Below are 23,870 nucleotides of genomic sequence, written 5' to 3' on the forward strand. Positions count from 1 at the left end.
CACACACACACACACACACACACACACACACACACACACACACACACCAGGGAAAAGTAGAGCTTAAGGCCTACAAGCAATACCAGGCAAGCACATGTGTTTAGGAAATGAAGTCCTGGCTGGAATTCAGTAATAATGAGCCCCTTAGTGATCTAATGTACACCAGGGCACAGTGTGGATGGAAACAAGAGTGCCAGAGAGGACAATGGGGAACTCAACCCGTGTTTAATATGTTTCAGCTCTGTCTAAATAACTGTTGGCAAAAAAACGTGGAAGCAATACAACAAATCAATTTTAGGGCTCAGGAGGATTTGCTCAAGTAAGACAGCTATGAAGTATACATTACAGGCTAAGTTCACAGCTCCATTGTGAGAAAGGCACCTCCTTGCGATGCTTTCTATCCTGTTTAGGTTGTTATAGGTTTTCTCTATTCAAAACGAGGAAGTATCTGTGCTGCTTTCTCATAGATTTAAAACAGAAAAGCAACTGGGAAAACATCCAAAGACAAATTAACTTTATTATTCACGTAAGCTAAGCCTTTACTTACATTCAACATGCTATTTGGACAATTTCTATAGAAAAAGAACGTGACGGGGAAAAGGCACTGTTTACCAAGGACACCTGAGTTCCAGACCTTTAATCTGTCACTAAATCACTATTCAGTCAGTGCCAGCAAAGAGGCAGCTAGGCCAAACTTGTGCATGACTTCTCCCCTAAGTTGTTTCATACATGCTGCCCCGTTTGTCTCTCAAAAACCTATACTTACGCCTCTAAGAAACTGGCTCCGTTTTATTAACACTAAGATGGAGCTGGGGTGCCTAGATGGCTTAGTTGGTACAGCATGTGATTCTTCATCTCGGGGTTCTAAGTTTGAGCCCCATGCTGCGTGCAGAGATTACTTAGAAAAATCTTGAAAACAAGTAAGATGGAGCTGATGATTTCTAAATGGAAATCACTTCTATTTCTTTTATGTCAGCCTTTGAAGAAAGCAGAATATCCTTCCTTCTGTACCTTATAGGGAGAAACTTTTTAATTTAGGAGAAAGGTAGGCAATCGTTCAAAGTGTTTATTTATATGATACTTATCATCATTTGATGATTACTTCTACTTCTGGTGTCTTGAGCACATAATCTTACCAGAGGCAATTTTTGCCAGAGGTAGAAGTAATTTCTAGAAGCCACTCAGATAGTATTTTCTTACCGAAAAACTATTTAAAATATGGAATTAACTGCTGAAGGCATCAACACAAAAAGGCATAAGTCAGTTCAAAGAGGTACTGAACCTAAACGAAAATAAATTCAAGAATATAGCTACCAACCAGACTTGAAGGCCTCTGGTCATGATGAGTGAAGTTGGTTTTATCCCAAGAGAAACAACACATAAAATAAAGATGGAGCTGGGAGAAGGGGTTGTGAACTGTAAGAAAGGCAAGAAATACAATCGGTACATCAGGACAAATCATTTTTATATTCTGGTCATAACTCACTATTTTTCTTTTAATTTCTTTGTCCTAGAAAATGAAACGGTAGTGAGCTTGTTGCACTTTCTACCTGATTAAAAGGGAGGGGGAGGAAATAGAGAATCTTGATTTGTAAGTAGCAACTCAATTACAGAAAAATTCTAATAAACTCTATCTACATAGGGATAGGTTAATTCTCATAATTAGTGTATAGAATCATATTGGATTTTACAAAATTTCAATCATGGGTTTTGTTTGGTTTGTATGCCCAATCAAAAACACTCTTTAGAAGTAGGTATTTATTAGGCATCTTCAGTATTGAAGATACAATGCTTAACGCTTGTAGCCAATGAAAAGCACACCACTGTGAAACAGACACATATGCCCCTCGCTGTACACCCGAAGTGCTTGCCCACATACCCCGGCTCCCTTGAAGTTAGGTGCGGTCTTCTCACCAAGTATGTTCACTGGGTTGTGATCAGAAGTGACCTGTGACAGCAGACAGACACCCATGACTTCAAGATGGCATGAGTCATACCAGTGAAGGAACAAAAACTCATGGATGTCAAGTAAGGAAGCAGTCAAGCCAGATACTCATGCGGGATTTCACCCCTAAAGGCATTGTTGGAGCATTTCCAAACTGCTCTGGTATTACAAGTATGCCAATGTGAAGAAAGGGAGCATCCTGAGTTTCTAGCATGCTGGCAGCTTCCATGTTTTAACTGCTGCCTTTCTTACAAGGAACTCCAGTGTGAATGGTCACAAAAGTACCACCCAAGAGGAAACCAGCTAAGAGGACTACTCTGGATTCCTGACCATGACCTTCTTGGCCTTGGCATCCCCTCCTTGAGGAACAATCATCACTGAATCCTTTCCTATCCCAAGAATTACTGCCTCCTAAATAAAACTGAAATGTGTGAAACAAAGTCAGCTAAAGCCTACAAGAAGGGGAGTTCTCCCTGCCTGTCTTGCTTTGTTGAGGCCAACCTGGAAGTCACAAGTTGAGATGCTAACATCTCAAGAAAGGAGAGCCACATCAACATCTAGAAGACATTAACAAGAAGTACCTTTACACAGAGATGAAGGGATGTGTTCATTACCACAGCCTATCCCAGGCCAGAGATTTTTAGCTTTTTTGCGTCATAGAGCCTAAGACCAATGACTCTCGGCTGAGAATCAAGTGCTTAAATGCATAAAATAAAATGTACAGGATTTTAAAGACCAACAATAAACATTTTTTAAAGTTATAGGAGAACAGGTACTTGTTTATTAATACATTAATCAATAAGATCCAGCAGTGTTCAAAACACTTATTTCAAAGGAGTACAGATCATATTATTTCAAGTTATTGGTGACACCTACAATAAGTTATGGAGTAACTTTGATTTGTTTTGGCAACAAAGTCCCAGGTACTGCTAATACTCAGGATTTATTGTCTATATCGTGATGAAAAAATGCTAGATTTCCATTAGAGGTGTTACAATTTCTTTGCTTCAAGTTCATGAATTCCCTAAATTCTGTGGGGCCCAGAATAAGAAACCCTGAGATCTACAATCTTCCAGCGCAACCATACTACAAAATTCTCAGCCAGCGTTCTACTGGACTCTCTAGAATTATGTGTGCTGTAGTGTGCATGGCAGAGTCTTCTATGGCTTCTCTTCTGATTATTTTTTTGGCATTTTTTGTTCACACCAATTATTTGAATATGATGGCAACCAACTAAGGAAAAGTATCATTCAGGTTGCTAAAATGCAGTTTATTGGAGGCTTGGGTGCCTTGAAGGCAATGATCAAGAAAATAGGATAAAAATCAGCCCATAAGGGTCTACTCAAAGCTTTTGACATCATAAACAACACCCAGTCTGGAAAAATTGACTAACAATTGTACAAAAGGCAGCTGCTCAAACACACTCTCTAGAGGTTTGTTATGACTTCCAGAAATATGAAGGTACCTAGGGTTGCTGGGTCACCGGGTCAGGATGTGGTCCAGTCCTGAACAGGACAGGACTGCCTCTGGCAGCGGGTGCCCCAAACTAATTGGGAAGTCAAGTCTATTTAAGAATCCTATGAAGGCTGGGTTAAGACAAGAAACAGAAATAATTCTTATTTTATAAGGTATGCCTCCATTCTGTAAGTACAAAGAAACATAAATGATCAATGTACGTTAACATAAACCCTTACTGCCCTTTCTTTAATCAGCCTAGCACAGTCATTGACACCTTAACTCAGGAATATGTGACAGAGTAGATAACCCAGCTGTAGCTCTCAGTTCAGTCAGGGAGATGTGGGATCAGAGAATCAAAAAAGTGTTTGAGATCAAGTAGTAAGTCTGCAGGCAAGACTTGAGAACCAAGAAGTTGAGTCTTGGGAATCCATCTTGTTTCACATTTCAAATACTAAGAGGCAGTGTAAGGTGGTGGAAATGCCACTGGATGGAAAGGCAACACAGGGCTTTTAATCTAGATCCTATCACCAATTACCCGAGCAAATGTGGGCAAGAAGTCACAGCTCTCCAAGGTTTAGATTCCCCATTCTATTTATTATTTTTATTTTTTTTAGAGAGAAAGGGCATGTGCAAGAGTGGGGGAGATGGGTTGAGGGGGGTAGAGAGAATCTGAAGCAGGCTCCAAGCTCAGTGCAGAGCCTGATGCGAGGCTCAACCTCACAACCCTGGGATCATGACCTGAGCTAAAATCAAGAGTAAGATGCTCAACTGAGTCACCCAGGCACCTCTTCTTTAAAGGGGAACCCTAAGAAGGTTCCCCTACTCTAAAAGGAGGAAATTATCCTCAAAAGTCACCTTCCCACACAAAAATAAAGATTTGGTAACTTTTGAAATCTCAAGAATGATTTAAAAAAAAAGTATTAGTAAAAAAATAAAATACAGATTTAAATTGAACGTTTTGCACAACAAAGGACATTTCAGTTTCAAATGGAAAGAAAATAAAGAGGAGAAATGAAAAGTTCCCAATATACTGAACCACCATGCCAGGCCAGGCACTGTATTTGGTCCTGTACACACAGGAGTTCAAAGTTGCACTAGGTGGGGGGTGGGGGGTAGGGGGTGGGGAGGGAGAATTGGAGGAAGGTGGTTAAAAAGGTACAAACTTCTGGTTATAAGATAATTAAGTCCTAGCTATGTAATGGACAACATGATGAATACTGCTGTATAGTATATTTGAAAGTTGTTATGAGAGTAAATCCCAAGAGTTCTCATCACAACGGAAAAAAAAGTTTTTTTTGTAACTCTATGAGAGGATAGATGTTAACTGAATTTGCAGTCATTAAACTTCCATAGCATCATATGTCAATTACAGCTCAATAAGACCCAAAAAAGGTTGCAACTCATCAATGTCTAGATGCTGTTGTGAGTCCCCCATGCATTCTTTCTGGTAGCCCTCTCTGTGCTGCACCTAGCCACTGGTTTAATTGCCCATTATCTCCTTGAGGGTGTACTACTGTCTCCTTCAGAGCCATGTTCCTCTAGCGTTAGAAGAATCAGACAAGGTTTTCTGGAGAAAAGAATGCCTGAAGACCTGTCAAAGGGTTTTGGATTTCTTCCATGCTCACTCTTGGCCCCTGTAATTTCCCCATGCCCCTTTTTGCTGCCCCTGTGCATCCTCTGTTGTTATTTTTATTATTTTCTCCCAAGGGGCTGACCCATTGACCAGGGGCAGAGGACTCTTCAGACTAGCAGGAGAGTAAGCCAGCATTTAATGTCTGTTGATTCCAGGATCTTTCCCAGGTATTTTTCTTCCTGAACCACCTGACTCTAAATAACTTCAGTTCTCATAACCATCACATTAATTTTACAACAGACTTTGAAACCTCTTTATTCTTCCTAGCTAAGGGTCTCCTTTTCCACCCTTCCCTAACCTCCTTGCCAAGCTGCTGACCAGAATTGTGGAAATGAAATTTCACAGCTGGGAAGGAGTCTAGCCCACTGACTCGTAACCAGATACAGGGCCTGGGTCCTTTTCTCGGTCTATCCCAGGGCCTCAAGGTACTATGGAGCACTTAGTAGGGGTAAAACATGTTGGCTGAATAAATGTATGATCAAAGGACCACTGCCAGCCCAAGCCCTTGCAGCACTGCAGGCTGACAGAAAAGAAAAAAAAGCTCTGCCTTTGTATTGAGAGCAGAGGCACTATAAAACCAGATCATTTTTCCTTCGCACTCTTTACTGCAGAGTTAATAACTAATCAGTAGCCAATGGGCTGATTGCTCCTTGACTCTCAGCATTTTGGGAAAAAGTAAACCTGCCCCGCCCCCACCCCCACCCCCCAACGACTAGGAAAGGCTAAATTTCCACCCTGCTTTGAAACATAAATCTTAAGACCCCTCAGATTAAAAATGACAGCTAGAGTCCTTTAATCTTGAAAATTCGCTCTCCATGGAAACCTTAAGGACAGGAAACCACTTAGGCAAAGCTTTTTTTTTTTTTCCTTTTTTTTTTTTTTTGAGGCAACTTCTAAGGAAAAGCTAGGTTTTAAAGAAATTGGACTTCCACGCACAACTATCCTGTAGGAAGGTAGTCCATGTCATGTGACTTCATTGATCCATAAATAAAGCCTTCACAGTTTGGTTCAGCTGGAAGAGATAGACTCACTTCACTTTTCTAACAGATTCTCGTTCTCAGTTCCCAGTGTACCATCTCCACCATTCAGATTCTTGTTAGGCAGAACAAGGATTCTGTATGATGGTCCACTCCATTTTTACCCAAATCAGTGAATTTTGCAATCTGTAATTTTCCATTATGAGAAGCACCTAAATGTGATGCTTCTGGCTACAAAAGACTGGGAAAATTCAGGTTAGCACATAATTCTAGGAAATTAGACCTGGAAGGGTATCTAGTAAGTAGATTACAGGAGGAAACTATAGTGTTGAGAGCTTAAGCAATTAGCTCAAAGCCCTACCAAATGTAGAATATGGTTTCCTACCTCAAAGACTACTACATTTCTCCTGACTCCCTAGCACACCACCTCTTAGATATTCCATGCGGGCTAAACTTCAAAATAATAATAATTAGCTAAAAAGCAATAAAAATATTCTCAATAAAAATAGGGTGAAGCAACCAACCATGCAAATTCTCACATCACTTCTAGAATCTTGAGCCTGTTAGCAGGAGTGAAATACTCCACATATTTCAAAGGATGGGTTTAAATTAGTTCAAACAAGCACCAAACATCAAGTCACTTTCCCAACCACTCAAGCTCTAGGATGCACTGCCTGGGACATCAGCCAGGTTGGCAAACAAATCATTACAAAATGCAAAGGTATTAAGTGCTCTCATGCCTTTGGCAGTACACTCAAAGCTATTCAAATGTATCATAGTGCAACTAAAATATAGCTACCAAGGTCTCAGCCAACAAAGAGGGAGAGAAGTACATACATGTTTTTTTTGAATTTCTTTTTCAATTTGTTTAGACATTCCAACTTTTGTTCTATTTCCTTGTGAAAGACAAATCTAGGGAAAAGTGGAGAAAGAGGAGATGCAACCCTAAGCTTGTAGAAAAAAGAAGAAAAAAAAAAGTAGATTGAGATGATGAATTTGAGGACTTCAGTGCGAGGGGCCCGTTGAAAATTCATTATAGCAACTCAGGTTCAAAATAAGTTAAAAAAAAAAAAAAAAGGTGGGGGGGCGGAGGTGCTAATTCTCTTAGGTCTGAGTCAAATAAAAAAGAAATTGTATTGCCTCTCTTTCTGCCCATGTGTAGTTTTCCATTGCTCTCCCAATCAAAAGATGAGGGATAAAGTCCTTCCACCAACTTCAATCCAGGCAGACAGATCACGTACATTGGGAACACACTCTTTAGAAGGGGAAGTCACTTAGAAGACAATGGCGAAGTCTTTTAAGCATATGAAGAGAATGCGTGAACAATGACAGCAGCCACTTTGTCTATTTTAACAAAAGACCAAGAAGAAGTACATTTAAGATTTTATAAGGGAGCTTCCCCTAACAAATTAGGAAGGAATTCTAGAATATAGGATATTCATTGTATTGCATACATTCGGTTCTCAGGTTTCTTTTCCTCTCCTCTCCTGCACCCCTCTCCCCACCCGTGATGAGGACTTTACGTTCACATCCATTTCCACTCTTCATTTTTTTTTTAATACTTTAAGTTTACTTATTTTGAGAGAAAGAATGAGCAGGGGGGAGGGGCAGAGAGAGGGGGACAGGGGATCTGAAGCAGGCTCTATGCTGACAGCAGAAAGCCTGATGTGGTGGGGCTTGAACTCACGAACCAGGAGATCATGACCTGAGCTGAAATCAAGAGTTGGATGCTTAACCGACTAAGGCACCCAGACACCCCTGGTCTTCATTACTTCTACACACATTCCATTCTCTCTAGGCAGGGTAGGAAGGATTCCCATGCAAGCCTACTAGGGACAGAGTAATAAACAAATATGTCTTCCACTGCTGGATCTGTTAACTATTTCCTGTTGGTTGAGGTACAGTAATGCCAGCTTCTCCCTAATCCCGCTCTCTCATACACTCTAGAGCCCCCTACACAAAGGCACATGATTTATGCAGACAGCAAGTATTAAGGAGCTCATTAAATGCTGAATCAATTAATGTAATTAACCTAAGTCTCAGGCAGAAGCTGACATGGATTTGAATTCAACCTCTTTCACTTTTGACTTTGAACTCTTAAGTTGTTGACTCTCTAGTAACTGTCTGCATTAGAAATACAACTCTACCCCCTTGGCATATGTCTGGGACATAAAAGCGCCCCTCCAAAAAAGTATGCTATTTTAAGCCCTATTTACCATTTACCATTTTTTAAGTGGTTTTTTAATATTTTATTTATTTTTGAAAGAGAGAACACAAGCTGAGGAGGGGCAGAGAGAGAGAGTGGGGGGACAGAGGATCCAAAGCTGGCTCTGTGCTGACAGCAGCGAGCCCGATGCAGGGCTTGAACCCATGAACTGTTAGATCATGACCTGAGCTGAGCCAAAGTCGGACACTCAACCAACTGAGCCACCGAGGCACTCTGGTCCTTTTTGTTTTTTGGGTTTTTTTTTTTTTTGAGACTTTTTCTGCCCCCCTTTCCTAGCAATTTAAGGAACCTTATCAGGCATAATCCTGGTAGTTTCACTGGTACATAACAGGTAGTGAATAAAAGCAGCTTCCACCTGGTTAAATTCTAGATTGGAGCTTACACAATAAATTCAAATAAAAAGTATAAATCCTTTAACAAGGCTTTGGGAGGTTGTTTGGGAACTCAAGAATTGCTGTCCTTTGTAAGTAAATCCTCTCTGTGACAACTGCTTATGATAGGTTGTTAGTATAGCTTGACTTGTCCACAGATGTGAATGTAAAAAATCCCTTCAGAAATTGAAGATACAAAGAAATGGAAAAACATTCCATGCTCATGGGTTGGAAGAATAAATATTGTTAAAATATCAATGCTACCCAAAGCAATCTACACATTCAATGCAATCCTAATCAAAATTGCACCAGCATTCTTCTCGAAGCTACAACAAGCAATCCTCAAATTTGTACGGAACCACAAAAGACCCTGAATAGCCAAAGTAATATTGAAGAAGAAAACCAAAGTGGGAGGCATCACAATCCCAGACTTTAGCCTCTACTACAAAGCTGTAGTCATCAAACAGCATGGTATTGGCACAAAAACAGACACATAGACCAATGGAATAGAATAGAGACTCCAGAATTGGACCCACAAAAGTATGGCCAACTAATCTTTGACAAAGCAGGAAAGAATATCCAATGGAAAAAAGTCTCTTTAACAAATGGTGCTGGGAGAACTGGACAGCAACATGCAGAAGAATGAAACTAGACCACTTTCTTACACCATTCACAAAAATAAACTCAAAATGGATGAAGGATCTGAATGTGAGACAGGAAACCATCACAACCCTAGAGGAGAAAGCAGGAAAAAACCTCTTTGACCTCAGCTGCAGCAATTTCTTATTTGACACATCCCCAAAGGCAAGGGAATTAAAAGCAGAAATGAACTACTGGGACCTCATCAAGATAAAAAGCTTCTGCACTGCAAAGGAAACAATCAACAAAAGTAAAAGGCAACCGATGGAATGGGAAAACATATTTGCAAATGACATATCAGATAAAGGGCTAGTATCCAAAAATCTATAATGAACTCAGCAAACTCCATGTCCAAAAAACAAATAATCCAGTGAAGAAATGGGTAGAAGACATGAATAGAGATTTTTATAAAGACGACATCCAGATGGCCAACAGGCGCACGAAAAGATGCTCAACGTCACTCCTCATCAGGGAAATACAAATCAAAACCACACTGAGATACCACCTCACGCCAGTCAAGTGGCTAAAATGAACAAATCAGGAGATTATGGATGCTGGAGAGGATGTGGAGAAACGGGAACCCTCTTGCACTGTTGGTGGGAATGCAAACTGGTGTAGCCGCTCTGGAAAATAGTGTGGAGGTTCTTCAAAAAGTTAAAAATAGATCTACCCTATGACCCAGCAACAACACTGCTAGGAATCTACCCAAGGGATACAGGAGTGCTGATGCACAGGGGCACTTGTACCCCAATGTTTATAGCAGCACTCTCAACAATAGCCAAATTATGGAAAGAGCCTAAATGTCCATCAACTGATGAATGGATAAAGAAGATGTGGTTTGTATATACAATGGACTACTACTTGGCAATGAGAAAGAATGAAATCTGGCCATTTGTAGCAACGTGGATGGAACCGGAGAGTGTTATGCTAAGTGAAATAAGTCAGGCAGAGAAAGACAGATACCATATGTTTTCACTCTTATGTGGATCCTGAGAAACTTAACAGAAGACCAAGGGGGAGCAGAAGGGGGGGAAAAAAGTTACAGAGAGGGAAGGAGGCAAACCATAAATACTGAGAACAAACTGAGGGTTGATGGGGGTGGGGAGAGGGGGAAATGGGTGATGGGCATTGAGGAGGGCACCTGTTGGGATGAGCACTGGGTGTTGTATGGAAACCAATCTGACAATAAATTACATATAAATATAAATAAAAATTAAACATCCCTTCAAGTTAAGAGACATAAGGGGGAAAAGTTAAGGAGAAAAAAAAAGAGATCGTTAGACAAGATGAGAAGGTGTCCTGTGTCTTACCAGGCAAAGCCATAGCCACAGCACCGCTTTAGAAACCCCCACCTGATCTAAAAGAAAAGTTATCTAAAAGCGTTAACTAAGAGGATAAGAAGCCACCATTGTTGCCGGCTTAAAGTGATCTACTTTCACTAGAGCTTAGAGTAGTGGGGCCCTCATTGAAAATGCAAAATCCCCAGCTGGGGGTAAGAAGAGGAGAAAATGTTAAGATGCTCAGCTCTGGAGTCCCAAGACCAAGGGTCTCCACATTCCAAAGCTCAGTCTCCTCCTTCCCCTGCTCCAGCTCTCCCTTCCTTTTATTCTGGAGCAGGTCCTTCCCAGCTCGGCCCTTTGGCATCAGGGAGACTTGGGAAGAGCCTCAGGAGCTGCTGAGAGATGGAGAAACACACACAGGCGCTCTGCCACAAAGCCTTCTTTCACAGAGGCAGTCGTGTCTATTAAATACACCCCCTTACATGCATATACTTGTGGAAGGAGAGGAGGAGAACCACGAGCTCACTGAAATGGGTTGGCCCCACAAAATGTGTTTAAACGTACTGCAGGGAGGAGAATAGGTGAGGGTGGCACGGGGAGGGAAGACTTAAAATTAGTGACAAGGGGGCCTCCCTCTCCTTAATAATTGGGGGTGGGGGTGGGAGAAGAACAAAGCTATCCAACAGGGCTGCTGCAGCCCCTGGGTGGAGCTAGTTCACATCCTCACAATCCCCTTCCCTCACTTACATATTCTCCTATTGCCTAGCTACAGGCCATAACACATTGGAAGTATGCCTTCCCATACACAAGCCACAAGACAACAAGCCTAAGAATTCCCTGCTTGGGAATATGCACTTTTCAAACTGCTCCTCAACTCTTTGGAAATAGGAAGTACAAAGTAGAAAGAATTTTCCAATAAAACTTACACGGTTTAAGATTCTGAGAAAATGCATCATATGTGAGGTGCCCAACTATATATTTAAGTCATTAAACCACTCTTAGGCCATCACTGCCTTAACGAATGATTAAGCTTTCATTTCATTATTTCTTCATGATTACTTTTTCCTAGAGGAGAATGGAACAGTCACACAAAGAACAAGTCCACCCACAGGAATAAATGGCATCTTCTATTATTTACCTGGATATATAAAAGATGAAACAAGAAATCTTTCACTCGAAGGGTATTTTTGAACTCTTCTAAGATGTAAATTATTTTATAATTCACAAAGGGATTTTGGAGACAGCTCACATGATAGAACAACGGTTCTGTGAAGTATTATTCCCAGCCCTTCCTTTGCCATGTTATAAGGGAGGAGAGATTAAGGTGGAGCCTCGAATATTTGATTCCAAATCATTCATTCATTCAGAACTTACTGAGGGTCTATGCTTGTCCTGAGCACTATGCAAGGTATTGAGGACTCAGGGAAGGCAGACTTAATTTCTACCTACGAGTAGCACACAAGGGCAAATACAGAGTCCTAAGGGGTCACAAAGGAGCAATACTCAACCCAAATTTAGGTGTTTAAAAAAAAAAAAGACAACTTTCTAGGCAATTCTAGGCAATACCAGAGTTGAGCCCTCAAAGATAAGCCCAGTGTTCTCCTCACACCAGGATTCATCTAGGTAACAGAAAAAGTCCTGAGGATAGCATTTGTTCCAGAAGACAGATAACTGCACCATACGCCTAGGAAGTCCCAGTGGCAGTGAAGTCTTCTATACTTATGTTAACTCTAAAGATAAGGTACCACAGGGCTGTGTACTCCATAAAAGGTAGCTTGTTGCTCCCGTGTGGCTTATGATGGAGGATGTCAAAACAGAGGAAGGTACCTCCAAAAAGGGATGTAGTGAGCAGGAAACACTTATTTCTGCAAGATGAGCTTGGCGAGATCTGGAGCCAGGATCCACTTGGTGTTGTCCAAAGGCATTAGATGGATATATGGAGAAAGGCTGGAAAAGGGGACACAGGCCAGAGATGCTGGTCAAAAGCCCGTTCCAACAAAACTATGGGAGGACCCAACTCAATGCCATCAGGATAGAGGGCTACCTTTCCCTACATCTTTCTAAAGTTATAAAAATGCTTTCTTCCTCAAGCAACAAAGAATTTTAGTGGCCTTTCACTAAGGATAGAATACCCCCCACATATAGGCTATTTATACTGTAGCTATAGAATATCTTCAACCTTTCTCCCTCTCCCAAATGAATAATGTTACCCAGGTGAAAAACTTTTTTTTTTAAATTCCAGACTTCTAAAAAAAAGAGTCCCAGTCTTTTTAAATCATGGAGAAGTAATTTGAGAGTTTCAGAGTTTCAAACCATTTTCAGTCAAGAAAAGAAAACTAAGGGGGCACCTGAGTGGCTCAGTCCGTTAAGTGTCCAACTTCGGCTCAGGTCATGATCTCACAGATCATGGGGCCCAGCCCTGAGTCGGGCTCTGCGCTGACAGCCCAGAGCCTGGAGCCTGCTTCAGATTCTGTCTCCCCTTCTCTCTCTGCCCCTCCCTCTCTCATGCTCTCTCTCTCAAAAATAAACATTAAAAAATTTTTTTAAAAAGAAAACTAAGGAAAGATCTTTTAAGGAAATTGAACAGGTGATTTCAACACAACAAAGCTAATGTCTCACTATTAATGTTCATTAATAATAACACAAACAAAAGAGGGTACAGTCCTTGGGGACCTCATTTCCCACTGCCTTTGGTTACTATATACAGGACCTTCTCCTCCATGAACTGAACATTTACATTTTGGACATTTATTTGGAAGCCCTACCCAAGCCCTAGGGCAGAGTAACAAGGCAGTATTAGCATTATACAGTCATCTCCTACTGGTATCTAGACAATGACTTAAAAAGAAAACCTATCTTATTTAAGTAAAGTTTCTTCTGGATTCCATATTTACGCTTTTACATGAGGACCCCAGAGGGTTGAAGGTTCACTGAAAATTAACGGGCACAAGCTTTCCATCCTACATTTGAAAGAGAAAATGTTGCTCTGCACCTCTTTTCCCACTGCTGTTTTGCTGACCTCCCCTATGAATAAGAGGTCATGATGGAAAAGCAGAATACAAAGCACTTTTATATACATGCTTCACGTGGTCTTCACCATAGTCCTTTGAGGTAGCTATTATTCCCACTTTACAGATAAAGAAATTGAGGCTCGGGAGTCAAGTCACTCAGCCCTAGTACAGTTACTTTGTAATTGTTCTCGAAAAGCAAACTCTGAGACTCACTGAATGAGGCACATGATGTAAGGAAAGCACTGTTCCTCCCACCAAGTGCATTCCCTTCCCTCAGATGTCTGAAGGGCACACACATCTTCTGAGGAGATGGAAACTCATCAGCTTGAGGAGAAAATGCCAAGTTTAAAGTGAGCTTGTTAGAGAGGGAGCTATCACAGATTATTAATTTAGCCTGCTCTCCCAGCAAGTGTTTGATGTAAATGGCAAGGGTTCGAAGGTCAAAGAGGAAGAAGTATGTGCTTTAATTTTCCCCCCCTAGAGGTGCAGGAGTGTTTTCTATTAACAAAAACCCTGTAGCCAACAAATCCTGGGCTTGGATCAAACGGTCCTCCATCTTTTAAGTTATAACATCACAGGGAGACATTTCAAGAGGAAACCAGGCCCAGTCAGACCTGCGGTACCAGAGAGAGGGCCGTTGTGCCCTTTGGGAATTTGAAAAGCATCTTGCCTTTTGCAGAAACCGCTTAGCCACAGACAAAAATGTGCCTAAATAGTTATTCCTGATATATAGACAGGGGCTAAACTGGACGAAAGAAAGAAAGAAAGAAAGAAAGAAAGAAAGAAAGAAAGAAAGAGAAAGAAAGAAAGAAAGAGAAAGAAAGAAAGAGAAAGAAAGAAAGAAAGAAAGAAAGAAAGAAAGAAAGAAAAAAGCAGCAGCACGCAGGGGCTGAGCTAGAGCCATGTGTACCTAGAAGACCAACTCCTCTGGCCAAAGTTCTTAGGAACAGACATTTTGGCAATAAGCTTGATCTACTGGGCTATGTCTGAGTTAAATGATAACAGCCAATACTTAACATGTGCTTGGCACAGTATGCAGTACATAGTAAGTGCTCAATAATGACAAATTTCCTTTCTCCCTGCCCTTAATAACAGAAGAGGTTCATCCTATTCAGTTCCTACCCCCACATAAACCCAGGACCCTCTCTGCTGCTCAAAACCTACAAAGTGAGGGGTGGAGCATTAAATTCTGAGGACCCAGCAAAAATTCCCTTCATAAAGAACAGACTAACACTTTGTAAGACCTCTGGCATTAAACATTACACCAGACATTCTTCCCAGACCTTCTCTTAGAACACTACAACCACCATAAGTACATCTCCAACTTTCACAGTAAGGAACTGGAGGCTCAGAAGGATAGGGAGGAAGCTTGGATTAAAACCCTAGTTCCTCTAAACAGGCTTTTGTGAGTTGGCCTGGGAACCGGGTCTGCTTTTATAATCCTTCTGGGTAAGTGTTGTTCCAAACAACAGACTTCGAAATGAGCTTTGGAAACCAGAGTGTTTGTAAACTGAGGATGGCTGGAACCACTCACATCTCTTGCCACCTTCAGGGACTGTCGCTGCGCTGCTTAAAAATGGCTTTTTCTTTGAAGCACATCCACAAAGCATGCAAGAAAATAGGCATCCCTTTCCTGACAGGACAGTCCCAGGAGACTGGAGAATGGAGTTAAGTCTCAGGCAGCTCAGTGATAAAAAAGAAATAAAAATCCAAGTTAAGGGTTTACAGGAAATACAGAGGAAGAGTAAAGCACAGTAATTGTTTATGGCCACTTGTGAATCTTCTAAAAATGTTGTAAGAAAGAACTGTGACTTGTAAGACACTAGCCTGTAACGAGTTAATCCGTTAGACAATCCCCTGCAGGCCATGTGACCCATCCACATCCATCAAGGAAAAGTCTTGACCATTGCATTGGCATTAATTTCCCTGAACTAACGCTCATCCCCCTGCTGTTCCCAGGCTGCTTTTTAATCTACCCGGGAGAATGTCTGCTCCAGGGAAGCAGGATTGCATTTTGTTGACTATTTTCAGCATCTACGAGGACGCCTGGCAAGTAGTAGAAATTATATAGACATGAAATCATCTCCCTGATTTTCCTGGTTATATTGTTTAGACACCTAAGAACCCTCCCTCAAAGTTTTAAAGGTGCTATATAGTGATATGAATGTTTTGAGGAAAAAGGCATTTAGAGAATTCTAATACGGGTGACAAAACTATGAAGAATTAGTCCAGTGTCTGTCTATACCATCTTGATCTTAGGCTCATAACTAAGAGAACTCATGTTTAAAAATCAATTTCTAATCAATGGAAGATACTTCAAATGAAGGTGTAACACCACACTGCTTGGGATTCAAAGCACGTTCAAAGAATGGATGGAGGAACACTGGCAGTTACATTAGCAGGCTTCTGCTCTCTTCATTCAATGTCAGAGGGAGAAATGGCATCACATACCTTTACTTCCATAGTTTAGAAACTGCTCAAAGGAAACTCAACAAGAATTTCACTGTATTACTCCTGTAACTCTTGAATTAGATCAGACAGAAGACAAATTCTTGGAAGGTAAATTAAAAAAGGATACTGATGATACTTTACCTCCTCGATATTTAATGGTGTTGTAAGGAGATTCCCTAAACCATGAATTTGGTAACTCTGTCCAAAATAGATGGCAGTTGTCCTTATAGCCATACATCTCTCAAAAATCTTGTATTGAGGGATACCTGGGTGGCTCAGTCAGTTAAGCATCAGACTCTCGGTTTCGGCGCAGGTCATGATCCCGTGTTTTATGAGTTTGAGCACTGTCATTGCTGAGCCTGCTTGGGATTCTCTCTCTCTGCCCCTCCCCTGCTCGTTCTCACTCTCTCTCTCAAAATGAATAAACTTAAGATTTTTTTAATCCTGTATTGAAATCCAATAAAATCTGTATTTGTTTATTGAAATAGGTAATATTTTCAAATAAATGAATAAACTAAATGCAAGCTGTTTAATAACCACATGCTAAAGTAGCAATTTTCTTTTTGACTTATATCATCATGCAACAGACAAGAAGTTAGGGATGGGCAAAGAGAGACTGGTCAAAAACCTGAGATGTGCAAAACACAGGTTATAAATTATCTGCCCCCAGGTACTTAGAAACAGGGTTCTGTTCATAAAAGATGGGTTAATACGTATCTATAATACTAGGTTTACAAAATGTAAACCCCAACAGCATGGATAATTCCCAACCATCATCACCTCACACAAAACTAAAATTATTTTCTAATATATAAAGTATTCTAATGCATAAAGTATTGCCTTCTAAACTAATGGATTTGGATTCTTTTGCTAACCAAATCAATTAAGCAGTCCCAGGCTATAACGCTGGCATGAATCAAGTACACTCTATGTTTCACACAGATGCTCAGTGAAGAACTTTAAAGAGAGAGAGGAGAGTCCAGCATTAGGACTCTCAGCATTTGGCTAGTGAGCCAAAACGATCAAAATCACTCCCACATTCTACTGCCATTGGTATGATCACAGTGAATACAGTAGACATTTGTGTGATCTCTCTGCTACCCAAATCACTAGATTGAGCAGGAGTCATGAGATTCAGGTGGAATCAACCAAAACCAGCTCCAGGAGTAGGTCCTGATTAGCACAAACTAATGGAATCCCATTCTCTTGCATTCTATTAACCACAGGAAAGTCCCATCAGGGGAAGTCCAAGGCACTCTACAACACAGCCGAGGAGGGAGGTGCTGGAAGCCGAGCCATCCCAGCCTGATGGCAAGGCCCGGGCTGTGGACGGATTGGTGACTGCAAGGCAGCCCGCCGACAGTGAAGCTTCTTGGACTCCCGCTTTTAGGTAATTTGGCCTTAAAACTACCTGGGGTCTGGTCTGTTGGGGAATTGCCCACAGCAGGCCCCTTGGGAAAAGAACCATTTGGGAAGAAAATAAGGTTCCGCAAGAAATTGTGTGGCCTTACGTTTAGCCCTTGCCATCCCCTATGGAGACTCCTCTACTTACAGGAAGGATAGCCTCGTGCATTTGCCAGCAAAGAGGGCCTGTAAAGGAGAGACGTATGGATTTGAAAGCCTCATTCCGGCAACTAAGGAGTGTATTTATGGACACAGGTGGCTTCAACCCCTAGGCGCACCTGGCCCCCCGGAGGCATTCCAGATGATGACTGAACCTAGTCGGTTCATTGGTTCCTAGGTACATGGTCTCTGAGAATGTATGAGGCATGGGTTTCTAAGGCTTTTTCAGCCCCTTTCTGGCACCTCAGACAGAGGCAAACACATTGTTCTGGCCTCATGTGGTTAGGAGGTCATGTCCCTGTAACTGTTCCACTTGAGGTGTTGAGAAATGGAGGGCCTTTCACGAGAACAGCAAAGCAAATGCTTTGTAGATTATAGATAAACACAGATGCATAATGGAATAATGTAAGAAATTAATCAATAATCAAAGTGTATGTGGGAAACGGGAAAAATCACCATGTTATTTCTTAAAAGGTTGTTTACACATAGGAACATTTTCAAAATTAGGTAATGTTAGAAAAACACAGATGACATATGCTACAAGGAATTCACTAGCATATATAATGTCACGTTTGCTACAAATCAGCCAGTTCAACACAATGCTGTTGTCTGTGTCCATTTTTATTTTAGTTTTACTTTTTTATTTTTCAGTTTTTTATTTTAGTTTTGTTTTATTTTCACCGATGCCGTTCTTCCTTCGGGAACCCCTGGTTGCTGGAGCTGGTCTCCGGCAGGGAGGGGTCTTCTGAAGAGAAGGATGTGCGCCTGAGAACCTGGAATCCAGGTACTCATTTTCCTACACAGGTGAAACCACCCTGAGGATAAGCTAACACGAGGAGGATGACAGAGCCTGGAAAGAAAGGGGGTAGGCAAGATGCAGCCAGGGTTCTGATCAAACGGTGCCTGAAGTTCACTCTATAGAATCCACAGCAGGTTCCACACTTTCAGCGCAGAACCTGACACGAGGCTCAAACTCATGAACCATGAGATCGTGGTGGGAGCTGAAATCAAGGGTCTGATGGTCAACTGACTGAGCCACCCAGGCACCTGTTTTTTTTCTCCAGCTATTTAAGCTGACAAGCTTGCTTTATCTTTAAAGGCAGTTTCAGTTAGGATGGGTCATTACTTGCAATTGAAAACATCCTAACAGAATCAGAGATGTTGAGTCTATTACGTATGTACATTGCCACCTTTACAACAATCCAGACTTAAGGCAGGTATTTTTCTCCTAATGAAGTGAGAAAATGGAGGCTGTGGAGAAAAAAGTCACATACTTGGGGCACCTGGCTGGCTCAATCAGTAGAACAGGAGACTCTTGATCTTGGGGTTTTGAGTTCGAGCCCTATGTTGGGTGGAGAGAGTACTTAAAAATAAAATGTTGGGGCGCCTGGGTGGCTCAGTTGGTTAAGCCTCCAACTTCGGCTCAGGTCATGATCTCATGGTCTGGTAGTTTGAGCCCCGCCTCAGGCTGTTTGCTGACAGCTCAGAGCCTGGAGCCTGCTTCGGATTCTGTCTCCCTCTCCTGTGCCCCTCCCCCACTTGCACTCTATCTTGGTCTCTCTCACTCTCTCTCTCAAAAATAAAGATTAAAAATTTTTATTAAAATAAAATCTTTAAAAAATTGTTTTTTAAAACCACCCAGCTGGTAAGCTAAGGCCTCATGGCCTTTAATGATTAATCATTTGGCAGAGAGTATCTGTAAATATGAACGAGATTACTATGTTGTCTCATATTTTCTACATGATAAGTCTGATCTGCTTTCATATTCTCTTGCAGCTGTCCTACTTCCTTTTAAATCATAGTGTTGACCCAGTGGGCCTTTGTTGATACATACATCATTAACTACTACAATTTCATCGTATTTAAGTGAAATCACAAAAACAAACAGTACGATGTATTTCCAGGAAGAATAAATACGCTCACTTCTCCCACCTGCACCACATACACATAACCAGAGACCCAGCAGCCAGAGGGAGATTTCTAAAGCAAAAGTCAGCCATGTCACTGTCATGCCTAAAATCCTCCACACATTTCTGGCTTCCCATTTCAGCCAGAATAAAATGAAAACTCTCTGGTCTCCACAATGATCCTATCCTCGGTCATCTTCCAACACTATCTTCCTTCTAAGCCTTCTGTTAGCCTCTCAAGTTTGTTCTCCCCTCCATCCCTGAGCCTTCTCTTTCCCCCAGCTTCTGCCAGGCAGCCCCCAATACATCCATGCCACAGCTCAAATACCAGCTCCTCCAAGAGGCTGCCTTTGAACCCCACATTAACCAACCTTATCTTCACAGAACTAATCAGAGTCCAAGGTCACCTTTATTTGACTATTGCGTATTTAAATATCTATCTTCCTCTTCTAGAACATAAGGCTCTCAAAAGACAGGGACTCTGTTCTGTTCATCACTGTACCCCATAACTTAAGCAGTGCTGGAACACTACAGGAGTGCAATCAACAGTTACTAACCAATCGACTAAATCTAAGAATCTACATAGGCCACATTAATCAAAACTTTTCAGTAAGGCTTTGTTTCTAGCTGAGAACAAGAACTGCAAAATCCACAATTCTCTTTCAAAGATTTTTATCTATCCTGGATTATGGTTTATTCTTTCTAACCCTGGTCATCATTCTTTAATGAAAGCAAATACCTTGTGAGAACAATGTCACTTTAAAAAAAAAAAAGAGAGAGAGAGAAGACTGGGGTACCTGGGTGGCTCAAGTCAGTTAAATGTCTGACTTCGGCTCAGGTCATGATCTCACAATTGGGAGTTCAAGCCCCGCATCAGGCTCTGCTGACAGCTTAGAGCCTGGAGCCTGCTTCAGATGCTGGGTCTCCCTCTCTCTCTGCCCCTCCCCTGCTCATGCTCTCTCAATAATAAAAACATTAAATTTTTTTTTTTAAAAGAGAAGATTTACAGAATTTGGCACTCATGAGGAAAATAAGAAGTATGCCTGAATAAAACACAACCTCAAAAGTCAATAACAAACAGGTACATAGGAACTTTTGTGAGTAATAGAAATGTTCTAAAACTAGACAGCAGTAATCACTTACAAATCTACCAAATTGATAAAACCAGTAAATTGTTTTTAAAATCAACAATAAGGAAACAATCCCATTTAAAAATGGTCAAATTTTTGGTATTTCAAATATATATTACACACACATGTATACACACACGTACACACATATATGTATACACACGTACACACGTGTACACACATGTGTATACACACGTACATGCACATACATGTATACACGCACATATATATGTATACACACACACTAATGGCAAATAGGCATATTGAAAAATGCTCAGCACCATTATTCATTAGGGAAATGTTCATTAAAACCACATGATTCATTACTTCACACATTTTAACCACGGCTAACATTAAAATGACTGAGCCAATCAGGTTCTGGTGAAGATTGGAGTAACCAGGATGTTCACGAATTGCTAAGGAGACAACGAAATGACACGGACCCTCTGGAAAACAGACTGGCAGTTTCTTACAAGGTTTAATACAGGACACAGTAATCCTCCCCCCACCTCAGAAATGTGAATACTTATGTTCAAACATGAACTTGTACACAAATGTCTATAGCAGGAATGTTTATGGATTTATGACCTTAAGAAATCCAAATCTTGTCAGTTGGTAAACAGATAAACTGTGGTGTGTTGGTACACACAATGGAATTCTACTCAACAATAAAAAGGAAGGAGTTATTCATGTACACAACATGGATGAATTTCAAATTATGCTGAATTTAAAAACTAAGACTCAAAATGCATATCATAGTGCATTTATAGGACATACTAGAGAAGACAAATCTACAGAGATGGAGAACACCCCAGTGGTTTGCAGGGGTTCCAGGTGGGGTGAAGAGAGGACTGACTGCAAAGGAGAGGCATCAGAGAGTTGTAGGGGGTGATGAAAGTGTTCTGTGTTTGGACTGTGGTGATAGTTGCAGGGCTGTTTGTTTATCAAAATTCATAGAACTCTACACCAAAAAGATTATATTTTCACACCCATTAGGATGACTATTTTACAAAAAAATAAGTAAGTCTTGGCAAGGATATAGAGAAATTAGAATTCTTGTGCATTGCTGGTAAGAATATAAAAACGTCAGCTACTATGGAAACTAATAGGACCATAAATAAACAGAGGGGGCGCCTCGGGGGGGGGGGGGCACTTGGTTAGGCATCAGACTCTTGATTTCAGTTCTGGTCATGGTCTCACCATTCATGAGATCGAGCCCTGCGTCGGTTTCCATGCTGACAGCAGGAAGCCTGCTTGGGATTCTCACTCTCTCTGCTCTTCCCCTAGTCATGCACACACATGCTCACTCTCTATCAAAATAAATAAATAAAACTTAAAATATTAAACAGAAGTATCCTATGATCCAGCCATTCCACTTCTAGGTATATACTCAAAAGAACTGAAAGCAGGGACTCATTTGTACACCCATGTTTACAGAAGCATGATTTACAGCAGCCAAAAGGTAGAAATAACCCAAGGGTCCACTGGTGGATTAATGGACAAAATGTAGCATATACATACAATGGATAACCATTCAACCTTAAAAAGGATGCAAACTGTGATTCATGCTATAACATGGGTGAACCTGGAAGACATTATAGTAAATAAAGCCACTCACAAAAGGACAAATATTGTATGATTCCACCACTTACATGAGGTATCTAGAGCAGTCAAATTCATAGAGAAAGAAATTAATAGTGGTAGTGAGGGGCCAGGGGAGAGAGGAAAGGAGTTGTTAAATAGGTTACAGAGTTTCAGCCAGGGTAGATGGAAAAAGTTCTGGAGACTGATGACGGTCGGTAATAGTCACACAACAATGAAAGTACTTAATGCCCAGAACCAAACAATTAAAAATGGTTCAAATAGGAAATTTAATGTTATGTATGCTTTACCACATTTTTAAAAACAACATGAGAAAATACTTGATGTATCTGAAAGATCTGGTTGTAAAATGTCAAAGCCACACATTAAAAAACAATTATTACTAGGGTGCCTGGGTGGCTCAGTTGGTTAAATGTCCGACTCTAGATTTCAGTTCAGGTCATGATCTCACAGTTTGTGAGTTCAAAGCCCCACAATGGGCTCTGCACCAGCAGTGTGGAGCCTGCTTGAGATTCTCTCTCTCTCCCCCTCTCTCTCTCTCTCTCTCTCTCTCTTTCTCTCTCTGTCCCTTTCCAGCTCACTTTTTCCTCTGAGTAAATACACTTTTTATTTGTTTTAATGTTTATTTCTGGGCAAGAGAGAGAAAGAAAGAGAGCACAAGCAGGGCAGGGGTAGACAGAGAGGGGTACAGAGAATCTGAAGCAGTTTCCAGGCTCTGAGCTGTCAGCACAGAGCCTGACACAGAGCTTGAACTCCTGAACCATGAGATAATGACCTGAGCTGAAGCTGACACTTCAACTTAGCCACCCAGGTGCCCCTAAATACACTTTCTGAAAGAAATGATCATTACTGTTTGCAGGGAGAAAAGAAAACGATTACATTTTCCATATGTAACTAAACGGTAATGCAATTGGGGGTTAAAGTACATCTGCATCATTAATACGGTATTTCATTACTGTATTCAGAGTGGACTCTAAAGTTATTTGTTTTGGCCAAAAATATAGGAAGCATGCGTATTTTTTTAAATTATAAAGGACAACGAATTGACATTTAAATTTTTCTCCATGATGTATCTGGATAAAGCTGCCGTCTCCCTTCTCTCTCCTCTCCCTAAGTTGGAAAAAACAGATGGCCAACCACAGATTTTCCCATTTGCAGACCTCTACATATCCAGGGTCTTTTACCCTGCAACCCCACCCTTCCAATGGGTCCTTATCAGGAAAGCCATGACCAAAGAGTCAGTGGGAAACAACTACACTTGCGTTAATGAGGAATAAGAACCCAAATTATTCACTTGTATCACCCTTCTGCAAGCATGCTAAGTAGGCCCCTAGCTTGATTTCTTTCTTCAAGTAAGCCAAAGTCCTGCCTCTCAAGACCTAGATGTAGGCTCCTCCCTCCATTGGGATGCAAGTCTCCTCTACCCCCCTACCTTCCCACAACTGCATCAACCCCTCCTTTGATTCTCATTCTCCCTTCTGCAGCTCCCAACTCCTCCCCTGATTGGCTCCTTTTGCAAGCCTCCGATTGGCTCTCCCTCCTTTCTACTTGCCCTCCTCAGATTCTTTCCCATACCACCCAGCCCAGTTGTCATTCCCACTCACCCTTGTCCAGTAAGTATTTATTGAGTGATTCTAAGTACCAAGCACCGTTCCACATGAAAACAGAAGTGAACG

General features: G+C 41.2%; 2 protein-coding genes across 3 annotated transcripts in view; one reads left to right on the forward strand and one right to left on the reverse strand.

The window, feature by feature from the left end:
• JAK1 (Janus kinase 1) overlaps positions 1–23,870 on the forward strand; it is a 692,496-nt gene that overhangs the window by 448,160 nt on the left and 220,466 nt on the right. The window contains exon 26 of one of the 2 annotated variants that reach the window (XM_049618532.1): positions 6,654–6,665. The exons of the other annotated variant lie outside the window; for it this stretch is intronic. The gene's annotated coding sequence lies outside the window, so the exon portion shown is untranslated. Of the gene's footprint in view, positions 1–6,653; positions 6,666–23,870 lie in introns of those variants that run through there. 2 annotated transcript variants of the gene reach the window in all.
• Positions 1–23,870, reverse strand: part of CACHD1 (cache domain containing 1) — a 209,706-nt gene that overhangs the window by 171,892 nt on the left and 13,944 nt on the right. The window lies entirely within an intron of this gene.

Source organism: Panthera uncia (genome assembly GCF_023721935.1).
Source record: "Panthera uncia isolate 11264 chromosome C1 unlocalized genomic scaffold, Puncia_PCG_1.0 HiC_scaffold_4, whole genome shotgun sequence".
Taxonomy (NCBI): domain Eukaryota; kingdom Metazoa; phylum Chordata; class Mammalia; order Carnivora; family Felidae; genus Panthera; species Panthera uncia.